The 8114-nt window shown below is 38.4% G+C and overlaps 1 long non-coding RNA gene across 1 annotated transcript; it reads right to left on the bottom strand.

Moving 5' to 3' along the window:
• Positions 1–1444: 1444 nt before the first annotated feature.
• LOC307170615 lies at positions 1445–7873 on the bottom strand. The gene is made up of 3 exons (XR_013823409.1): positions 7787–7873; positions 5929–5985; positions 1445–4962 (listed from the first exon to the last, which is right to left on the bottom strand). It is a non-coding gene; the product is annotated as an uncharacterized lncRNA (long non-coding RNA).
• Between the last annotated feature and the right edge of the window lie 241 nt (positions 7874–8114).

An 8114-nucleotide genomic window follows, 5' to 3' on the forward strand; every position in this document is an offset into this window, starting at 1 on the left:
GACATTTGTATGGCGGCAGGCTGGGCCTCCCCCTCTAAATTTGTCAGGTTTTATAACCTGGATGTTCCCGCCTTGCAGGCTAGACTTTTGTCAGTCTAAGTCGTGTGTATGTTCTGCCCAGATTGTTCGTGCGCAGGCTACTCTCACTTGACTTTAGCTCTCCTGGTTGAGCTGCACTATAAGGGTTGATATTCTTTCAGTATGGACCGGCTGCCCCGCTCTGTATCCCCTACGGTGTGCTTATGTACACTTTGTTGGCCGCCTGATTCCCACTTATATGTGTCCCCCGGGCGTTCCCCTGGGACTTATGTGGTGGATGCTTGGCGTGCACAGTATTGACAAGGGGTTCCTGTAGCGTAAGCAACTTACGCAATATGAGAGAACCTCTCGTAAGAGAACGTATTCGGTTACCTAACCTCAGTTCTCTCTAGAAGAGGGAACGAGTATTGCGTAACCTGCCGTGCTCGCGCCACAAGCTGATCTCGCTTCAGTCGATGAAAACCAGGTAAGCAGCCCCCGAGCCCGTCCTTTTGTACGCTAAGCCACCCCCATTCTGGCAGGCTGTGACGCGTGAGGGCGCGACGTCACGCAGGGCTCAGTGATAGGCTGCTGGCAGGGCAGCCAATGAGCACGCTAGATGGCTCGCTCTAGGTCTGCTAGCTGCTGCAATGCGTTGACAATAAATACAAAATTAAGGACAATTTTTGGCTTCAGAACCGAGGTTACGTTAGGTAACCGAGTACGTTTTATTTTACCATAACTATAAAGGTCCGCACAAGTTCCAAACACTCTCTTGTACCAATAACAAAATAAATTAACCCATGAAATAAAACCATCTCCAAAACCAAAAGTCTTCAGTAAATCAAACAGGTACGCGTGGACCACTCTATCGAACGCTTTTTCTTGATCAAGAGATATCAACCCTAAATCATTATCATTATACATTGCATAATCTATTATATATCTCTTATTAAAAATATATTATCTCTAATACATCGCCCCTTTACACAATATGATTGTTCTTTCATGATTAATACATATTATTATTTAGTCTACTAGCAATACATTTGAAAACAAATTATAATCCATTAAGATAAAAAAAAAAAAAAGATATTTTACAGCTTTTGTCACTTCTTGAAAAGTAATCGTTAAATCAATAACCTCCTGCTGCTCTGGCATCAACTTCTGAAGACATGAAAATAATTCTTCTTTACATTCAGGATCTGTGACATTGGCTGTGTAGAAGTCAGAATAAAAATCAACAGCAATTCTTCTTATTTGATGAGAGTCATAGGTAACAACACCATCATTTTTTAAACCCACCATAAAAATTTCTTTGATTAGTTTTACGTACGTAAAGATGTTTAAAATGGGATGATAACGCAACATTTATGTGGGATATAATTGTTGCTGAGTATGAAATGGCAGAAACAACCAAGAGGTAACAATTAAGTTATGTTTATTTGTGAGGACGGAAAAAGGTTACAGCAAAGAAAAAATATTAGAAATAGAAAAATAAACTAAATAAGAGTGTCGCCAAATTAATAAAATAATCAAAACCAAATTCCCATAACTATTAACCCAACCTCTAAACTATCTACCAGAAGAAAAATGCAGAAACAAAACCGAGTTCTTCAGCGCATGTCGACGCCTTAAATAAACTACGCTGATTAACACAAAAATACAATTAATGGCGATCACTCTTCAGCTAACACAGATAAACCTACCTACCGATCTTACAAAGGTTCTCAGATCAATCAGTCAAATGGCTGACAGATGGCTGCATTTCAACAATCACTAAAGTTACTTACGATTGTAACAACAACATGTAGGTTTTCGTACCAAACAGAAACACATCTACGAATTAAGTTAGAACTACCGAGTGGTTTGTTACAACGCAGTGTGTTTTCCTTTGACTATCCCTGCATCATCACAGCAACGAAACCACATCAAACTAATCATTAAGGTTGTAAACTGGCTGTTCGGCTCGACTAGGGACACAGGTGTTGAGTGAGGTCTGACGCTGATCCCTCACTACTCATTCATGGTGAACCAGGCCTTTAAATGCCAGCGGATTGGTAACGCCAGCGGATTGGTCACGCCAGCGGATTGGTCACGCCAGAGGATTGGTCACGCCAGAGGATTGGTCGTGCCGGTCATGTCGTTGAGCGTCCTGACGTCACAGGTATGATGGACAGCCAGATGATCCAATGATCGCAACCTGACAAAATAATTTACAAATACAGAAGAGAAAGAACAAAATACAAAACACACGTGGAACGTAACAATTAGTCTTTTGTTCTAAACTGAAAAATAATTTTGTGGGTCCATCAATGTCTTTATTTTCTTGAGTTTCTTGAAGAAAATCTACTGCAATATTCCTAATATTAAAATATTCTGAAACAAAATCCTGCTTTTTCTTATCTCTCAGACCATTCACATTTAGAGATACACACAGATACATACAAGCCATAGTGTTCATTTAGCTTTTCCTCGAACCCTTCTTTCATTCTCATTCCTTTTATCATCGTTATATACTTAAGTCTGTACCATTTCTGTTGCGATAACACAGTATGGTTGTATGTTTTACGCACCCACACTACAGAAGCGACAAACTTTTCCTTATCAGGGAAAAAATCTCCTATATCTACCTTTATCCCTTTAGTCTCGTCCAAAAAAGCATTTATCTGTTCAACAGAATACAAATCATCATCAGCTTTATAGAGATCTGACAAATCCGACAAACTCTCGTCATCCTGACTCTGCGTCATGATATCAGAGACATCATCATCATCCTCCTTGATGCTCGTTAATAAAAGATAAACATAAACATCTGTCAATTTAGGCCTATTAAATAAATAAAAATAATTTACTGTATGCTGAATGACTAGGGCTGTAACGATACGCGATATGAAATCGAAATCGCGACACTCGGATCCACGATCCTGTTTCGCGGTGTGAGAAGGCAAAATCGCGACACACCCCTTCCAACTCTCAGAGTAACGGCCGTTTCACACTACTCCGTTTGCAGTGCGTATGCGGTGCATATTTTTTCCGTAGCCTACCCATGTTAACAGGTCAGAGCTTTCACACTGCACGCGGTTGCCGTCCGTCGATCCGTTCCAGTTGCCGTGCGTATACAGCAGTACAGAGATCGTTTCCGCAACGAGTATTTCTTTTGTGCTGCACGCGCTGAATTAAAGTGACAGCGCATGGTTCGTGGTCAAAATGAAAACAGATTGACAATAAATGCGATTAATTAAATAGAATGTAGTAATCTCACCATAAATGTATTTAATTAAATACTACCTTTTTCACTTTAAGACTGGGGAAAAGCAAGAAAAAACACAATTTACCTCAATTTGTAAGGTTTGATTGGTGGTTTGCAGCACAGGCAGTAAGCCTCAGATACCTCAGTGTGAAACAGTAGCCATTTAATTTAGCCTACTTTGTAAATGTAAGAGAACTTGATTGAAGGAGAATTTTCAACATGCTCGAATCATCACCACAATGGAGTTTAGTTCTGTTTGTTTTTCAACAGTATTTTGTTACAAAGAAAACAGAAGTGTTATAGCTTTGTCTATTTATTTATTTTATATATGGCTATTTATATTGTTAATAATTTGCATAGTTAATCTTGTTCTTTGGTGGTCAGTTTGTAAAGGTTTTACAAATGTTATTTAATAAAAAATATTGTTTTAATAAAAATCATTCTTTTTAAAAAATCATCCCTATTGACCCCCCATTCTATATGACTTATTTGTAAGTGTGAACTCGTGAATAAATATATCCAACAAATAGAGGCATCAGTATCAGTGTTGGTCATACTGGCCTTCATTCTAGTACTGGAGTACAGCAAACATGTAAAAGATCTGTCTTTATGTCTTTAGCTGCAATCATTTGGATATTCAAATGAAATTGCACTATTTAATGTTGGGTGCGATTAATCTCAGTGTGTGGTTAATTCATTAATTTGTTTAATCGGTTGACAGCAATAGTTTCTGCATATTTGATATGGTCAAAATATTATGTCATCACAACGAGTCCATCTTAGCAGACCAGCTCAGACTAAACTGGTCCTGTCGGGTTGAGATGTTGAACACTGAGATTCTGCCTGCAGACCAGCACACACACGAGAGGGTCTGAAATCAATCTCACACTCAACAAGAAACGAGGAATATGCCAAACATGAAGAGGCAGAGGAAAAGAAAGATTAAAGACTAAGAAGAGACTGAATAAAACATTGGGCAGTAAAAGCACCAGCAGAGTGAATATGAACACAACCCAAATATGACGATCTGGTTTTCTGGATGTGTGAGAGTGACGATCAGTACAACGCGAAGCTACACTAGATATTATCCATGTGATCACTGATATAATGAACACTGAAACATAAAAAAAGATATTATACATTGAATTAAAAAAAATCCCACCGATAATGACACAGAGAAACACCAGTATGTAGCAAGTGAGGGGACAGGGTGAAGAGAAACCCGAAGCAGCGTACAGTGGACATTTCACTGAGAGAATTCCCTCTAGCGCCACCAGCTGGTTCAGGAGGAGACCACAGTGTCTTGATGAGGACCATAAAGATACAAAAACACGAAATGTCCAATTTCCATTCCTGAAGAGCTCATATACAAACAGTTTTAACAGTATATAGGGACTCAAGAAAATCTCAACACAGTCAGTGAGGAGGAGGAGGATGCTGATGACTGAAATACGGTGTCCATTCTTTCTGTGATGAATTAGATCTCTGGCAGACCAAACAAGAGCTGGTAGACCTGCACACGCACAGATGATGATGAAGATGGACCATCTGACCCTTATCTGTTGCCGGACCAGATTCCGGTGATATGTATAATTTTCCATATACCAGTGATGTATATAATTTTCCATATTCCAGTCATATATATAATTTTCCATATTCCAGTCTGTCTTTGATCTCTTTGCGATATCCAGCTGAAAATATGTAATTAAATAAATGAAAAAGTGAAGAATCAGTATCTGCTGAATAAATGCTGAGCAACTTTCAGAAGACACAAAGCTCATTCCAGCTAAACACACAACTGAGAATATTCAGACTGAAAATTTTAATGCATTCTTATTATGAAACAAAAATATGCTGCAATATATGCATTGACTGTGTATGACTGTATATTAATACATATAAAGTATTGATAAATGAAGACAAAAAATAGCATTACACATAATATTCACAAAGTTTTATCCTTTATTGTGTACAAATACTGCACATACATGTTCCCAGAAAAATATGAATGCATGTTCACACACACACACACACACACACACACACACACACACACACACACACACACACACACACACACACAAATCTACACTCACCTAAAGGATTATTAGGAACACCTGTTCAATTTCTCATTAATGCAATTATCTAATCAACCAATCACATGGCAGTTGCTTCAATGCATTTAGGGGTGTGGTACTGGTCAAGACAATCTCCTGAACTCCAAACTGAATGTCAGAATGGGAAAGAAAGGTGATTTAAGCAATTTTGAGCGTGGCATGGTTGTTGGTGCCAGACGGGCCGGTCTGAGTATTTCACAATCTGCTCAGTTACTGGGATTTTCACGCACAACCATTTCTAGGGTTTACATAGAATGGTGTGAAAAGGGAAAAACATCCAGTATGCGGCAGTCCTGTGGGCGAAAATGCCTTGTTGATGCTAGAGGTCAGAGGAGAATGGGCCGACTGATTCAAGCTGATAGAAGAGCAACTTTGACTGAAATAACCACTCGTTACAACCGAGGTATGCAGCAAAGCATTTGTGAAGCCACAACACGTACAACCTTGAGGCGGATGGGCTACAACAGCAGAAGACCCCACCGGGTACCACTCATCTCCACTACAAATAGGAAAAAGAGGCTACAATTTGCACAAGCTCACCAAAATTGGACAGTTGAAGACTGGAAAAATGTTGCCTGGTCTGATGAGTCTCGATTTCTGTTGAGACATTCAGATGGTAGAGTCAGAATTTGGCGTAAACAGAATGAGAACATGGATCCATCATGCCTTGTTACCACTGTGCAGGCTGGTGGTGGTGGTGTAATGGTGTGGGGGATGTTTTCTTGGCACACTTTAGGCCCCTTAGTGCCAATTGGGCATCGTTTAAATGCCACGGCCTACCTGAGCATTGTTTCTGACCATGTCCATCCCTTTATGACCACCATGTACTAGAGATGCACCGATTACAATTTTCTAGGCCGATTCCGATTTCTCATTGAGTTTGACCTGCCGATACCGATTTTAGCCGATTCCGATTTCATTTTTTCTAACCACTACAGCACACAGAAATATTTATTTTCCATCTTTTCTTTAATAGAACATTTTACATTTTGCATAGAACATAGATCATTTTTTGAACAGATACTTGCTATAAAATAGAACTATATGAATTACTCCTGGTGTGGGAAATACATATATATTAGCCTATATAGCCTTGCAGTATAATAATTTCTGGCTAGTTTACTTTATTTATTTTTTATAATCATAACCATACTTGCAACCAAAACTGAATAATGAAAACAAGTACAAAAAGGGAAAATCTTCTACAAATATTTGAGACCTCGTTTTCTTTTCTGACATACTGGAGTTCATGTTAAAACACACTAGACATACTAATTCTGTGCATTTTGAGTACTTTTTGTGTAAAATCATTTTTAGTTTGTCCATCAAAAGTGTGCTTTCACTTTAATTGAGTGTGAGCAGTGTAGCAAAAATAGACCCGCGCAGAAACCCTCAGCTTCACTGCTGCTCAAAAAAAAACAACGCGCTGCTCACGCGCCGCTGAAATTTGCGGTGTGAAACGGCCGTAATTCACAAGGTTTCCTACATGTGTGTTCCGTGTGCACGTGTGATGCTGATGTTGCGCGATGTTAATCATGTGGCGCCCGAGTGCATTTGACCGGCATAAAATCGGCATATGTCAGACTGACCGGCCGGTCGCCGATCATGGCCGATCACGTGAAAATCGGCCAATTCCGGTCACCAGCCGATCAATCGGTGCATCTCTACCATGTACCCATCCTCTGATGACTACTTCCAGCAGGATAATGCACCATGTCACAAAGCTCGAATCATTTCAAATTGGTTTCTTGAACATGACAATGAGTTCACTGTACTAAAATGACCCCCACAGTCACCAGATCTCAACCCAATAGAGCATCTTTGGGATGTGGTGGAACGGGAGCTTCGTGCCCTGGATGTGCATCCCACAAATCTCCACAAATTATTTACATTATAAATGTTTCATATTTTCAAAAGCACTATATATATATATATAGTGCTTTTGAAAATATGAAACATTTATAATGTAAATAATTAAAAAATATAATAAATATATTACAATATATTTTTCTCTACATATGTGTTTATGTTGCATGAGTAAATATATCTGCAATATATTACACATGCAGTACCATATCTGATCACATATACATATATATATATATAATGAAGTGTATTACTGAATATAAAATTACATACATTATGATTTATTAGTAAATATATTGTCACATCTTTCGATATATATAAAGCATCAATTCCTTATGTATTATTCAATATATTGTAATATATGAACACAACATATTGCTCTGTATATTTTCAAATATACTGTTAAACCATTTCATATATTGATCATTCATATATAGGGAATTATATATTTTCATAAGGGTAGTCTGTGTCACATCATGTCAGTTCATCTTTAATAACTAAAAGTGAAGTAAAATAAACAACCATGTCTTACCTAGATATATTCAGGAGATTTCTGCAGCGCTGTGCTCATGGCATAAGAACGTTTGCAGTCTTGCTGGATTTCTTCTCTCGTTCTGTCTGTGTTTTTGCTCTTTCTTCTCTTTTCTACTGCTGGTTTCTGGTTTATCTGCTGGTTTGATCTCAGCTCTCACATCTGAGCTCTGACTGTGGTTTCAGTAAGAAACACGGATAATATCTACTTAAACCATCTTTACTTATGTTTAAAAGCTTTAAGTGAAATTATATAGCACCTCTGTAAATGTAGTGTAGATAAATTAACTCTTTCCCCGCGATTTTCTGTTATTCATTAAGCTTATTCA

Source organism: Squalius cephalus, assembly GCF_949319135.1.
Source record: "Squalius cephalus genome assembly, chromosome: 14".
Classification (NCBI taxonomy): domain Eukaryota; kingdom Metazoa; phylum Chordata; class Actinopteri; order Cypriniformes; family Leuciscidae; genus Squalius; species Squalius cephalus.